We start from the raw sequence: 15,523 nt of genomic DNA, 5'->3' as shown, positions 1-15,523 counted from the left end.
GGCACTGAACAGTTCAGTTGATAATTACTCATTCATTCATTCATTCGTTCATTTTTTGACATACTTTGACACGCGTATCCAGAGGACCCTTTATTGTCAATGTACATACACACAGCGACATCTGTCCTCTGCATGTAATCGTCCTAATTACAGTTCAACATAATCCGACCACTAGGGGCAGTGTGCAGTCACAGTCCAGCACCTGGGGACCAACTACAGATGTAGAGACGTTGCCTAGCTCAGGGGAAGAGAAAGCAGCAGGTTTTTGGGGCCGCCGTGGCTTGGCGATGCCAGACGTCCTTCACCTTACTGGGGAAGGCGCCCCCATCTTGTCTGCAAACATAGACAGAGCTCTACAGGGAGGGTAACCTTAGGAATTTACAGCAGGCCACGAAGCAAGTGATTAGAGACCCTGCAAAGTTTACGACAAATGTGGGTGTGGAATCCATTAGCTTAGCGGGGAAGTTAGTGCAGAAAATCCACTATGGTGATGATCTCTCAATCAAGAAGATTGACATCATGCCTCTTACATCAGTGGTCTCTGATCACTCACTTATTAGGTTTACAGTTTAGCTGCCATGTTTTGTGGAACAACAACCTTATTTATCACTGCGACGATGCATCGATTTCTCAATTACGACTGAACTCGAAACTAGACTGCCTGATATCTTAGCTTCACGTTTGGAAAATACCCAATCAGTAGACAGTCTTGTGGATCATTTGAACTCAGTGCTCAAAACTACAGTTGACATGATTGCGCCACCTGTGTTAAAACCACGCCCCCACAAAACACAGTCACCTTGATTCAGTGATTACTTGCGTGACCTCAAGCATAAGGCTCAAGGTCTAGAATGGAAATGGCGTAGTTATAAATTAGACGTATTCCACCTTGCGTGGCGTAATGCTGTCTTAGACTATAAGCATGCATTACTGGCTACAAAGTGGACCTATTACTCTGATGTGATGTGTGAAAACAAGCATAACTCATGGACAACCACCTTAGTTCGCTCTCCTTTTACAGCACAAGAATTTCCTGGATTACTTTGGGAAGAAAATAGAAGACATCAGGTTAAACATATCCCAGCATGCCTTAATCCAGCCACTACATCCTGCTATTGAGGTGGGCGTCATTACTGAGGTATTACCTAGATTTACAGAATTTGATAGTATCTCTCTAGACATGCTGACAAAACTTGTAACGTCTACAAAAAGCACAACCTGTTTATTTGATCCTATACCAACGAAACTGTTTAAGGACCTGTGGCCCACTCTTGGGCCAACTGTACTCACACACACTCACACTCATCTTCAACCGCTTAGTCCAATGAAGGATCACAGGGGACTGGAGCCTATCCCAGCAGTCATAGTGTGCGAGGTGGGGCACACCCAGGACAGCACGCAAGTCTGTTGCAGGGCCACAAACAGACAAACAAACACATTCACACCCACTCGCAGGCATACTGACAATTTCACCCGCAGGAAACCCACACAAACACGGGGAGAACATGCAAACTACACACAGAAAGGCCACAGGCGGGAATTGAACCCATGACCTTCTCGCTGTGAGGCAACAGTGCTAACCACTAAGCCACCGTGCTGCCCGGGCTGACTGTACTGGAAATTATTCATCTTTCTTTAACTGCTGGATCTGTTCCTAAATGTTTTAAATCTGCAGTGATTAAACCATTACTTAAGAAACCTAATCTTGACCCTAGTGTATTGAAAAACTATCGGCCGATATCAAATCTATCATTTTGCTCTAAAATTCTGGAAAAAGTGGTGTCACGGCGGCTCGTAGACTGTCTTACTGAGAATAATCTCTTTGAGCCACTGCAGTCTGCTTTTAGAAAATATCATTCCACAGAGACGGCTCTCACTAAAGTGGTGAATGATTTTCTCCTTACAATGGATTCGGACACCACTACGGTTCTGTTGCTGTTAGATCTCAGTGCTGCATTTGATACAGTGGATCATCATATTCTATTTGATAGGCTGGAAAATCATTTTGGGATTACTGGGAGTGCCCTTGCATGGCTGACGTCATACTTGACCAGTCGTTCTCACTGTTTTGTACAGTAACACCACCTCTAACCTTAGTGACATGAAATTTGAGGTTCCACAGGGGTCTGCTTTGGCCCCCTGCTTTTCTCCCTTTACATAGCACCCCTTGGGCACATATTGTGATGTTTTGGGACTCAGTTATACATGTTGATAACTGCTGGTAATCTCATTCACATAAAATCCTTAGAAGATTGCCTTGCATTAGTGAGAAGTTGGATGTCTTGAAACTTCCTACTTTTAAACTCTGATAAGACTGAAATGATGGTTCTTGGTCCAGTGAGACATCAGCATCAATTTGACCAGCTAACGCTTAGCCTAGGCTTGTAATTCATACATCAAACTGACAAAGTGAGGAACCTTGGGGTAATTTTTGATCCTACGTTGTCCTTTGACTTCCATATTAGAAATATTACTAGGACTGCTTTCTTCCATCTGTGAAATATAGTGAAGATTTGTCCCATCCTGTCTACAGCTGATGCTGAGACCCTGATCCATGCATTTGTCTCTTCTAGATGGGACTACTACAGTCTTCCATTTTCTGGTTTACCGCAGTCCAGCATTAGGGCTCTCCAATTGGTTCAAAATGCTGCAGCCAGACTTTTGACATGAAGCAGAAAGTTCGACCACATTACATCCATTTTGGTGTCTCTTCACTGGCTTCCTGTCCCAGTGAGATCAGATTTTAAGGTTCTGCTACTAGCTTACAAAATTGTTCACGGACTGGCACCTCCCTCCTTAGCTGACCTAATTAAACCCTACGTACCGGCATGGGCTTTGCATTCTCAAGGTGCAGGACTACTTTGTGTCCCTTAAGACACACTTATTTTCCCTGTCGTATGGCTAGCATACTAGCATAGAATAGTTCTACGCTTTTTACTCTTTTATTTCATTTATTAGTAATTGGAGCGTGCTGCGGCCTCAACTTTACCTAAATTCTGGGTCTTTTAGTGAAGCTTAGGGCTAGTGGCCGGCGATCACCTTAGTATTCCTTCTGTTTTTCTTGTTTCTTAATGTTCACAAATTAGATTGTATTTTTAATCTTTCTGATGCCTGATTCTTTTTTTCTCTCTCCATTTGAGGTGCAACTCCATCCAGAGATGGGGTGCTTGTTATGTGTCGACGCGGATTGAGGAGCGAACCTGCGTCAGACAGAACCCAGCGCTAAAAATAACCAGAAAGCGGTTCCAACAACAAAAACAATTTATTTTTCACCTGTGCCTAAATAAAATGTACAAAACCAAAACCAACGTCCTTCTGGAGGAGTGACTGTTGGCACGCTCTCCAGCGCCCGCAAGGAGAGAAGTCCGGCGCTCCTGGACCCACTACCACCAGACAAACACCCCCCAGGTGGACACGACAAACTGACTCTCTGTGAAGCAAAGAAGATGTGAGGTAAGTCAGCAGTTACGTCTTTCAAAAGACACACGCTATCAGCAACACATTCAGGTCTGTACTTTTTATCTTTATGCAAATGAGCAGCTTCTCACAACAAGTGGAGGATCACTTATCCTGCACGCCACAGCAGTGAGAAGCAAACTGCACAATTCTCATCACAATTCAAGTATACTGTGTAACAAAACACCAAGTTACTATCAACAATTAGTCAAATACTTAATTACCTTTAATGTGTGCTGACAGCATGTGTCCTCACCCTTCCTTGCTCCACGGGCTCGATGTGTCAAACCCAGGTGCGGTCCTCAGCGTCTCACAAACGAACATCACAAGGTCGAGTTCCCGGCAGTTCTGCTTGAATCACACATGCCTTAAAAGCAGAACGCCATCCAATTATCTGCTTCAGCTGAAAGTCTTTAAGGTTGCATGTGAGCACCAGTCACAGGTGCTTCACATGATGTTGATGAGGGTGAGGATTCTTCAGCCAGCACCTTCTCCACAGACAAATCAGTTTCCATGCCACCTGAGGAGCAAAGAAAAGAAAAGAACACCAAAACATCCAGCCACACCCCCCAACACACAGTGCTGTCGTCTTCTGCAAGCCTCCTGTCCTGTGCACTGGCAACATTTCCTGTATATTCGTTCTGTGAATTGTTCTGTAATTTATGTCTGTATCATGGCCCAAGTAGAGGGTCACCCCTTTGAGTCTGGTCTGCTTGAGGTTTCTTCCTCAGAGGGAGTTTTTCCTTACCACTGTTGCTCTGGGGGTTAGTAAGGTTAGACCTTACCTGTATGAAGCGCCTTGAGGCAACTCTGTTGTGATTTGGCGCTATATGAGGGCTGTCAATAAAGTATAGGTCCTTTTTATTTTTTTCAAAAACTATATGGATTTCATTCATATGTTTTTACGTCAGACATGCTTGAACCCTCGTGCGCATGCGTGAGTTTTTCCACGCCTGTCGGTGACGTCATTCGCCTGTGAGCACTCCTTGTGGGAGGAGTCGTCCAGCCCCTCGTCGGAATTCCTTTGTCTGAGAAGTTGCTGAGATACTGGCGCTTTGTTTGATCAAAATTTTTTCTAAACCTGTGAGACACATCGAAGTGGACACGGTTCGAAAAATTAAGCTGGTTTTCAGTGAAAATTTTAACGGCTGATGAGAGATTTTGAGGTGATTCTGTCGCTTTAAGGACTTCCTGTTGGGAAAGTGTAGGAACACGGACCCACAACAGGGGGCGCAAATGAACGGACAATGGAGTAAGTCAAAATAACAACGCTTTACTGTTGTGAATGTGCACAACGAATACAACCAATTACAGAAATGGACAAAAGTCAATACACAAAGGTGTCGTGTGGGCAGGCTCGAAGATAGGAGACGCCTCTCCAAGGTAAGACCGGAACCACACGGCTTCCTCCGCCACAGGACCCCGGGAATACTGGAGCCGCCAAGTCCCGAACTCCCAGGTGGCCACTGCCTCCGCGTGTCGGACCTGGTACTGCTGGCGAGGGAAAAAGAACAGTTAGATGGGGGCGCGTTTGCACCCAGAACTCCGAACGGCAGGAAAGGTACCTCCACCTCTCGTTGGAACAGTAAACCAATAACTAGCTCAGTCAAAACTGTGTACTCAGTAGGCTTTGATATGTTACCTCTCTGGTAGAAACGATATCTCGGCAATCAATCAACTCAATCAACTTTTTTCTTGTATAGCGCCAAATCACAACAAACAGTTGCCCCAAGGCGCTCAATGAGGTGGAGATGCCGTCCTGCTGATATACCCCACTGATGATTGCCGTCAGCTGTCTCAGGTGATGGGTGACAGCTGTCACCGAGGCTGCTCCCGTGAGGCGGCGGCGCCCTCTGGTGCCTGGAGCCCGCACTCCAGGCAGGGCGCCCTCTGGTGATGGTGGGCCAGCAGTACCTCCTCTTCAGCGGCCCACACAACACTTCCCACGGTGCGAGACGTCGTGCAGCACTCTCAGGCACCGTCGTCAGCCTGTTTCAAGCTGAAAACCTCCACATTTCAGGCTCTATTGATCCAGGACGTCGTGAGAGAACAGAGAAGTTTCAGAAGAAGTCGGTTTCAGCATTTTATCCGGATATTCCACTGTTAAAGGAGATTTTTTTAATGAAAGACGTGCGGACGGATTGCAGAGTTGGCTCACAGCCGACGCGGTGCGGCGGCACAGGAAAAACACCTCTGTGTTGATAACCATTTGTAAAATCCAGGCGGCTTTTGATGGCTTTCAGTGGAGTCAGTATATGAGAAATTGTTTATCAGCTGGAGATGTTCCAACTTGTCCTTAAGGCTTCCAACAGAGGTGTTTTTCCTGTGGCGGAGCGTCGCGGTGGCTGTGAGCCAACTCTGCAATCCGTCTGCACGTCTTTCATTAAAAAAATCTCCTTTAACAGTGGAATATCCGGATAAAATGCTGAAACCGACTTCTTCTGAAACTTCTCTGTTCTCTCACGACGTCCTGGATCAATAGTGCCTGAAATGTGGAGGTTTTCAGCTTGAAACAGGCTGACAACGGCGGCTGAGAGCGCTGCGCGACGTCTTGCACCGTGAAAAGTCCTTAAAGTGACAGTATCACCTCAAAATCTCCCATCAGCCGTTAAAATTTTCACCGAAAACCAGCTTAATTTTTCGAACCGTGTCCACTTCGATGTGTCTCACAGGTTTAGAAAAAATTTTGATCAAACAACGCGCCAGTCTCTCAGCAACTTCTCAGACAAAGGAATTCCGACGAGGGGCTGGACGACTCCTCCCACAAGGAGTGCTCACAGGCGAATGACGTCACCGACAGGCGTGGAAAAACTCACGCATGCGCACGAGGGTTCAAGCATGTCTGACATAAAAACATATGAATAAAATCCATATAGTTTTTGAAAAAATAAAAAGGACCTATACTTTATGGACAGACCTCGTATAAATGAAAATCAATTGAAAATTGAAAATCCTGGTTCCAAATCACTGCTGTCCATTTCTCCATGTAATGTGGAGTTGCGTCAGAAAGGACATCTGGCGTAAAAGTTGTGCCAAATCAACATGTCGATCCCCGAGTGAAACAGAGCTGAAAGAACACGCCTACTTATTGTAGCGGTCTGAAAATAAGAGAAAGGTGAGGAACGCGATGATTGAAGATGCAGATCAGAGCTGGCCTGGCCTCAACTGCATCCACATTCCAAACAGGAGTCCAGAAAAAAGACGCCAAAGATCATCAACATCAAACTGACACCAGAATCTGACTGTTGCCGTTGCATTGCTGAAGGAACCTGAAGGCGGCGCCGATGACATCAGAGGAGAGCCGCAGCCGAACACACGGAGCCTCCTCAGTCTCGTGATGTCATCATTTCCACGAGCTGCCAGCGGCTCTGACACTGCACGTGCACGCATACACACGGTTTCATCCTGTGCTCAGAACATGCAGCATACAAATGTGTGTGCGTGCGCTCAGTGCAGCTAACACACACACACACAGAGGACAAAGGCTTTGGTGAATGCAGCCACTCACCGAGCATGCTGGGAAAAAGATCCATCTGAAGCCGGGAAGATCAGGATGGAGGACAGAGAACAGAGGAAGCAGGACAGAGGACAGAGGCCAGAGGCCTAAAGCTGCGCGGTCCAAACGCTGGAGCACCTGTCTTTCTCTGTGTCTGTCTTTCAGCTTGCTGCTGATGCTAGACTGTTTTCTCTCTCTCTCTCTCTCAGCCCCTCCCTGCAGTTCTGCTGCCCTACTTACCCTCCTCCGACACCCACTCCCCCTCCCACTCCTCATCTTGTGTAGATTTGTTCAAACATTCATTTGTTCATTTGTCGCATCCAATAAAATAACTGATATCAGTTACAATTACAGGCATTAAGATTAGCAAACCTTAGTTTACCTTAGTTTCACTTATCTTGGCTTGTTTTATATTAATTTATCTTACCTTGTCGAAGCTGATCTAAGCTTGTCTTATCTTGTCTAAACTGATCTAAGCTTCTCTTAGCTTGTCTTAGCTGATCTAAGCTTGTCTTATTTTTTCTTAGCCGATCCAAGCTTGTCTTATCTTACCTTGTCTTAGCTGATTTAAGCTTGTCTTATCTTGTCTTAACTGATCTAAGATTCTCTTAGCTTGTCTTAGCTGATTTAAGTTTTTCTCATCTTAGCTTGTCCCGTCTTATTTTTTCTTAGCTGATCTAAGCTTGTCTTATCTTAGCTTGTTGTATCTGATCTCAGCTTGTCTCATGTCTCTTATCCCAGGATTGGGAAACACTATTTGTCTTAGCTCAGGGTGCCAAATACATTGATCACAAAGATACTGTGGGTAGATCACACAGCATTAAGACAGGCGTATAGTCAGGGGAGGTCGGGTTCAGCTGTACCACCCACTTCACTCACTTTTAGCATTTGATGCTGCCAGCTGTTCATGTAGCTGTTCCAAATTGAGTAAAACAGTTTTTGTCGTTTCTCGGCGTATCAAAGCGCGGTGAGGACAGCACACCTGCAGTGAGCTTTACAAAGACATTTTTACAGTTTTCTCTGCGTGTCCTTGCTGTGGTTAAACTAAAAACAGCTAAGGACCTGCAACATATTAACAACAAATACTAACACCCCCAAACTAAGTCAATAGCTCTCAACAGCTCTTGCTTGCCTCTACTGGTGGTTGGCTCTCACTGCGGTATTGTATCACTTCCTGTTCCGGAGCACAGCGGTGTTTTTCTGTATCTGTTAGCTGTTTAATCTGCACAGTTAGATTGATCTAGTTATCTAGATTACGATTTCTTTCCCAGTGTAATCTTTATGTGCCTTAACTAAAGCACTCCTTCTGCTGAATCACCTCTAAATTATTTACACATTATTCACTTTGTGTGTTTTTAGGAATCCGCTAGCTTAGCGCAGCTATTAGCTCTTAGCCGGTTTAGCATGGCAGCTTCTCCTGTCTCTCCTGCACTTTTCTGCTCTGGGTGTGAAATGTTTAGTTATTCCTCGGCCTCCTTTAGCAGTAAAGGTACTTGTAATAAGTGTAGCTTATTCATAGCTTTGGAGGCCAGGCTGGGCGAATTGGAGACTCGGCTCCGCACCGTGGAAAATTCTACAGCTAGCCAGGCCCCTGTAGTCGGTGCGGACCAAGGTAGCTTAGCCGCCGTTAGTTCCCCTCCGGCAGATCCCGAGCAGCCGGGAAAGCAGGCCGACTGGGTGACTGTGAGGAGGAAGCGTAGCCCTAAACAGAAGCCCCGTGTACACCGCCAACCCGTTCACATTTCTAACCGTTTTTCCCCACTTGGCGACACACCCGCCGAGGATCAAACTCTGGTTATTGGCGACTCTGTTTTGAGAAATGTGAAGTTAGCAACACCAGCAACCATAGTCAATTGTCTTCCGGGGGCCAGAGCAGGCGACATTGAAGGAAATTTGAAACTGCTGGCTAAGGCTAAGCGCAAATTTGGTAAGATTGTAATTCACGTCGGCAGTAATGACACCCGGTTACGCCAATCGGAGGTCACTAAAATGAACATTGAATCGGTGTGTAACTTTGCAAAAACAATGTGGGACTCTGTAGTTTTCTCTGGGCCCCTCCCCAATCGGACCCAGAGTGACATGTTTAGCCGCATGTTCTCCCTGAATTGCTGGCTGTCTGAGTGGTGTCCAAAAAATGAGGTGGGCTTCATAGATAATTGGCAAAGCTTCTGGGGAAAACCTGGTCTTGTTAGGAGAGACGGCATCCATCCCACTTTGGATGGAGCAGCTCTCATTTCTAGAAATCTGGCCAATTTTCTTAAATCCTCCAAACCGTGACTATCCAGGGTTGGGACCAGGAAGCAGAGTTGTAGTCTTACACACCTCTCTGCAGCTTCTCTCCCCCTGCCATCCCCTCATTACCCCATCCCTGTAGAGACGGTGCCTGCTCCCAGACCACCAAAAATCTATTTAAGCATAAAAATTCAAGAAGAAAAAATAATATAGCACCTTCAACTGCACCACAGACTAAAACAGTTAAATGTGGTCTATTAAACATTAGGTCTCTCTCTTCTAAGTCCCTGTTAGTAAATGATATAATAATTGATCAACATATTGATTTGTTCTGCCTTCCAGAAACCTGGTTACAGCAGGATGAATATGTTAGTTTAAATGAGTCAACACCCCCGAGTCACACTAACTGTCAAAATGCTCGTAGCACGGGCCGAGGAGGAGGATTAGCAGCAATCTTCCATTCCAGCTTATTAATTAATCAAAAACCCAGACAGAGCTTTAATTAATTTGAAAGCTTGACTCTTAGTCTTGTCCATCCAAATTGGAAGTCCCAAAAACCAGTTTTATTTGTTATTATCTATCGTCCACCTGGTCGTTACTGTGAGTTTCTCTCTGAATTTTCAGCCCTTTTGTCTGACTTAGTGCTTAGCTCAGATAAGATAATTATAGTGGGCGATTTTAACATCCACACAGATGCTGAGAATGACAGCCTCAGCACTGCATTTAATCTATTATTAGACTCAATTGGCTTTGCTCAAAATGTAAATGAGTCCACCCACCACTTTAATCATATCTTAGATCTTGTTCTGACTTATGGTATGGAAATTGAAGACTTAACAGTATTCCCTGAAAACTCCCTTCTGTCTGATCATTTCTTAATAACTGTTGGGAAAGTGTAAGTACACGGACCCACAACAGGGGGCGCAAATGAACGGACAATAGAATAGGTCAAATAACAACACTTTACTGTTGCGAACGTGCACAACAAACACAACAGATTCCACAATAGATCAAAGGTCAAATTACAAGGTGTCGTGTGGGCAGGCTCGAAGATAGGAGACGCCTGTCCAAAGCAGAACCGGAACCACACGATTTCCTCCGCCACCAGACCCCGGGAATACTGGAGCCGCCAAGTCCCGAACTCCCAGGTGGCCACTGCCTCCGCGTGTCGGACCTGGTACTGCTGGCGAGGAACAAAAACACAATTAAACGTGGGTGCGTCTGCACCCAGCAATCTGCACGGCAGGGAAGCTACCTCCACCTTTCAGGTAGAACGATATCTCGGCAAAGAGATATGCTGATATACCGATGCAGATCAGATGAGTGGTGACAGCTGTCACAGGTGATGAGTGTCAGCTGTCACCCCGGCTGCTCCTGTGAGGCGGCAGCGCCCTCTGGTGCCTGGAGCCCGCACTCCAGGCAGGGTGCCCTCTGGTGGTGGTGGGCCAGCAGTACCTCCTCTTCAGCAGCCCACACAACAATAACATTTACATTTACTCTGATGGACTACCCAGCAGTGGGGAATAAGTTTCATTACACTAGAAGTCTTTCAGAAAGCGCTGTAACTAGGTTTAAGGATATGATTCCTTCTTTATGTTCTCTAATGCCATATACCAACACAGTGCAGAGTAGCTACCTAAACTCTGTAAGTGAGATAGAGTATCTTGTCAATAGTTTTACATCCTCATTGAAGACAACTTTGGATGCTGTAGCTCCTCTGAAAAAGAGAGCTTTAAATCAGAAGTGCCTGACTCCGTGGTATAACTCACAAACTCGTAGCTTAAAGCAGATAACCCGTAAGTTGGAGAGGAAATGGCGTCTCATTAATTTGGAAGATCTTCACTTAGCCTGGAAAAAGAGTCTGTTGCTCTATAAAAAAGCCCTCCGTAAAGCTAGGACATCTTTCTACTCATCACTAATTGAAGAAAATAAGAACAACCCCAGGTTTCTTTTCAGCACTGTAGCCAGGCTGACAAAGAGTCAGAGCTCAATTGAGCCGAGTATTCCATTAACTTTAACTAGTAATGACTTCATGACTTTCTTTGGTAATAAAATTTTAACTATTAGAGAAAAAATGACTTATAACCATCCCAAAGACGTATCGTTATCTTTGGCTGCTTTCAGTGATGCTGGTATTTGGTTAGACTCTTTCTCTCCGATTGTTCTGTCTGAGTTATTTTCATTAGTTACTTCATCCAAACCATCAACATGTCTATTAGACCCCATTCCTACCAGGCTGCTCAAGGAAGCACTATCATTAATTAATGCTTCGATCTTAAATATGATCAATCTATCTTTGCTAGTTGGCTATGTACCACAGGCTTTTAAGGTGGCAGTAATTAAACCATTACTTAAAAAGCCATCACTTGACCCAGCTATCTTAGCTAATTATAGGCCAATCTCCAACCTTCCTTTTCTCTCAAAAAATTCTTGAAAGGGTAGTTCTAAAACAGCTAACTGATCATCTGCAGAGGAATGGTCTATTTGAAGAGTTTCAGTCAGGTTTTAGAATTCATCATAGTACAGAAACAGCATTAGTGAAGGTTACAAATGATCTTCTTATGGCCTCAGACAGTGGACTCATCTCTGTGCTTGTTCTGTTGGACCTCAGTGCTGCTTTTGATACTGTTGACCATAAAATGTTATTACAGAGATTAGAGCATGCCATAGGTATTAAAGGCACTGCGCTGCGGTGGTTTGAATGATATTTGTCTAATAGATTACAATTTGTTCATGTAAATGGGGAATCTTCTTCACAGACTAAGGCTAATTATGGAGTTCCACAAGGTTCTGTGCTAGGACCAATTTTATTCACTTTATACATGCTTCCCTTAGGCAGTATTATTAGACGGCATTGCTTAAATTTTCATTGTTACGCAGATGATACCCAGCTTTATCTATCCATGAAGCCAGAGGACACACACCAATTAGCTAAACTGCAGGATTGTCTTACAGACATAAAGACATGGATGTCCTCTAATTTCCTGCTTTTAAACTCAGATAAAACTGAAGTTATTGTACTTGGCCCCACAAATCTTAGAAACATGGTGTCTAACCAGATCCTTACTCTGGATGGCATTACCCTGACCTCTAGTAATACTGTGAGAAATCTTGGAGTCATTTTTGATCAGGATATGTCATTCAAAGCGCATATTAAACAAATATGTAGGATTGCTTTTTTGCATTTACGCAATATCTCTAAAATTAGAAAGGTCTTGTCTCAGAGTGATGCTGAAAAACTAATTCATGCATTTATTTCCTCTAGGCTGGACTATTGTAATTCATTATTATCAGGATGTCCTAAAAGTTCCCTGAAAAACCTTCAGTTAATTCAAAATGCTGCAGCTAGAGTACTGACGGGGACTAGAAGGAGAGAGCACATCTCACCCATATTGGCCTCTCTTCATTGGCTTCCTGTTAATTCTAGAATAGAATTTAAAATTCTTCTTACTTATAAGGTTTTGAATAATCAGGTCCCATCTTATCTTAGGGACCTCATAGTACCATATCACCCCAATAGAGCGCTTCGCTCTCAGACTGCAGGCTTACTTGTAGTTCCTAGGGTTTGTAAGAGTAGAATGGGAGGCAGAGCCTTCAGCTTTCAGGCTCCTCTCCTGTGGAACCAGCTCCCAATTCGGATCAGGGAGACAGACACCCTCTCTACTTTTAAGATTACGCTTAAAACTTTCCTTTTTGCTAAAGCTTATAGTTAGGGCTGGATCAGGTGACCCTCAACCATCCCTTAGTTATGCTGCTATAGACTTAGACTGCTGGGGGGTTCCCATGATGCACTGAGTGTTTCTTTCTCTTTTTGCTCTGTATGCACCACTCTGCATTTAATCATTAGTGATTGATCTCTGCTCCCCTCCACAGCATGTCTTTTTCCTGGTTCTCTCCCTCAGCCCCAATCAGTCCCAGCAGAAGACTGCCCCTCCCTGAGCCTGGTTCTGCTGGAGGTTTCTGTTGGGTATTTTCTCCTCCAAACATTTTTAAAACCTTTAACAAGACAAACAGAGTCAAGAAACACCAGTGAGACAGAAAATCAAATATTACGCGCGGAGTGCGGCCAGGCTGTACACCAAGGCTACACTCAAGTCTGGCCTGCTTTTCCGCTCTTTTTATTAAGAGACGCCCTCATCACATAAACAAGAAACTTGTCCTAAGGGTGGGGGTAATGACGCAAGACAAGTTTCTTCCCATAACATAAACGCATACGTCAATAAGTGCAGCTGTAAGGAAGAACACTTCAGGTCAGCACATCTCGTTCGTCTGTTGCAGGTATCAGCTGTTCTGCATCTGCCTGAAGTGTCCTGTCTTCCACACTCCTTCACACTAAACACCACATCACAAACGTCAAAACAAAATTGAATTCTCAGGATTGCATTAAGACAGGTGCAAAACAGCACATCTCCGTTCTCATGAGAAAGAAGACAAAGCTAAACAAGGTTGAATAACACGTACGTTCTCAGGGTGAAGTGCAAAACAGCACAACACCGTTCTCATGAGAAAGAAGACAAAGCTAAAAAAGGTTGAATAACACGTACGTTCTCAGGGTGAAGTGCAAAACAGCACAACACCGTTCTCATGAGAAAGAAGGCAAATGTACAAACGTTTAACAGTGATAACATGTATACAAAATCTCTAACATTCCCCTCCTGTTTATCGCCTGTTAAAACATACAGTAGGCATCACTCAGCTTAGCACTTCTTTTTGAGATTTTCACTAAGAGGTTCATCATGGTATGTTTTCTCTAGGCTTACACCCCAGAGGTGATGTCATCATTGTCACCATCATCGGTGTCTGGGTCATCATACTTCCATTGGTCTGGGTACAGGTCAGGAGAGCCATCATCCTCCTTGTCGTCATCTGTCCCCAGAAGTGGATATGATGCTGGACCCCCTCCTGGTCCTGGACTTATTGCTGTGGTTATCATTCTATTTACAAGGCCTCGGAGACATGGAATACAACAACATCCACACAATGTTAGAATTGCAGCAAATACTGCTATAGACACTAATAGTGAAGAAATCAAAGACCTCCATTTTCCCATCCCTTCCAGCCACCAATCCCAGCCTTCGGTGTTTACTCCACTGTGCTCTTTCATCTTCCTGTTCAACGTCCTCAGCCCGTCAATGGCTTGAGTGAGACTGCCGTCTGCAGCTGTGTTGTTGGGAATGAATGTGCAGCATTGTTCTCCGAACATGGCACAAACACCTCCTTTCTCTGCCAACAACATATCCAGAGCAATGCGATTCTGGAAGGCCATAAGGGACGTGGCTTCTAACTGTGAATGGACAGCCTTAAATCCTTCCTCAGTCCAATTTCCTAATTTCTGTACATTGTAGTGGATGTAGTTTATTCTGTCCACGTTTTTATTAATTGAGCACCACCAACAGATGGAAGATTCGAATCCAGCTGCTATTTGATTAACCAGTTTATACTCGTCAGGCACTCCCCTGGGGACTCCTATTGCGTCAATATATGTTGGATTTCCCACTCCTTTCCAATCTCTTTTCCCTCTATGTCTGGCTACGCCTTTCTGCCAATCTTCAGGAATAAGAGAGGCTGCATATGTCGTAACGTCTTCAGGGGTCATGGGTATGGCTTCAACTGGTAACAATAATGATATTAATGCACAATAACCTGACACATTTCGTGGCAGTCTGTCAAAGATTCTGTTATCCCCACACCACCACCATACGTCACTCCTCCCGACAGGTTTGAATGTGGGAGTACTATGGACCACATTCTTACACCAGGCGGTGTGGTTTAAGCTACCCAAAGTCTTACTTGTCCCTGTCAAGTGTACACATGTATGGTTAGCATGCCCAACTTTGCTTGAGAATAAAGGTTTAATCTTAGTCAATTTGGTCACTGGATAGATCTTGTCCCACTTAGAACATTTGTTGTTTGCCGCAATGTATGTCTGTGTCATAGCAGTCAGTAGACAGTCTTTGGGTAATGCTGCCGGTATTACCTGTAATATAGGTCTGGGTCCCATACATACAACACAGTCCTTCTTTGCTGCTAGTCCTGCTTGTTCTGCCATTAAAAGCCAATTGTTATTTTGTCCACTAATTCCAGTAGTTACTAGGAACCAGTCATCTGCCTTTATGTCTTTTGTGCCTTGTACAGACACCCCCTTTGCTTGTATGGACACCCCCTTTGCTTGTATGGACACCCCCTTTGACGTACTTAATTCGGTCAATATTGGTTGCTGTACTCTATCTGTTTCACAGAGGAAGAAATGGAAATACGGATCTTTTCCTTGTTTGTATACCCAAAGGAGGAACAACCAACAGTCTCCCTCTATATCAGGTGGGAATATGGTTCCTTTTT

At 44.5% G+C, this 15,523-nt stretch overlaps 1 protein-coding gene across 1 annotated transcript in view; it reads right to left on the bottom strand.

Moving 5' to 3' along the window:
- Positions 1–7,016, bottom strand: part of dab2ipa (DAB2 interacting protein a) — a 161,616-nt gene extending 154,600 nt beyond the window's left edge. The window contains exon 1 of the mRNA XM_034169633.1: positions 6,965–7,016. The gene's annotated coding sequence lies outside the window, so the exon portion shown is untranslated. The remainder of the gene's footprint in view (positions 1–6,964) is intronic.
- Positions 7,017–15,523: the final 8,507 nt, after the last annotated feature.

Source organism: Thalassophryne amazonica, chromosome 5 (genome assembly GCF_902500255.1).
Source record: "Thalassophryne amazonica chromosome 5, fThaAma1.1, whole genome shotgun sequence".
Taxonomy (NCBI): Eukaryota; Metazoa; Chordata; class Actinopteri; order Batrachoidiformes; family Batrachoididae; genus Thalassophryne; species Thalassophryne amazonica.
This window is presented reverse-complemented; position numbering and strand designations above follow the sequence as displayed.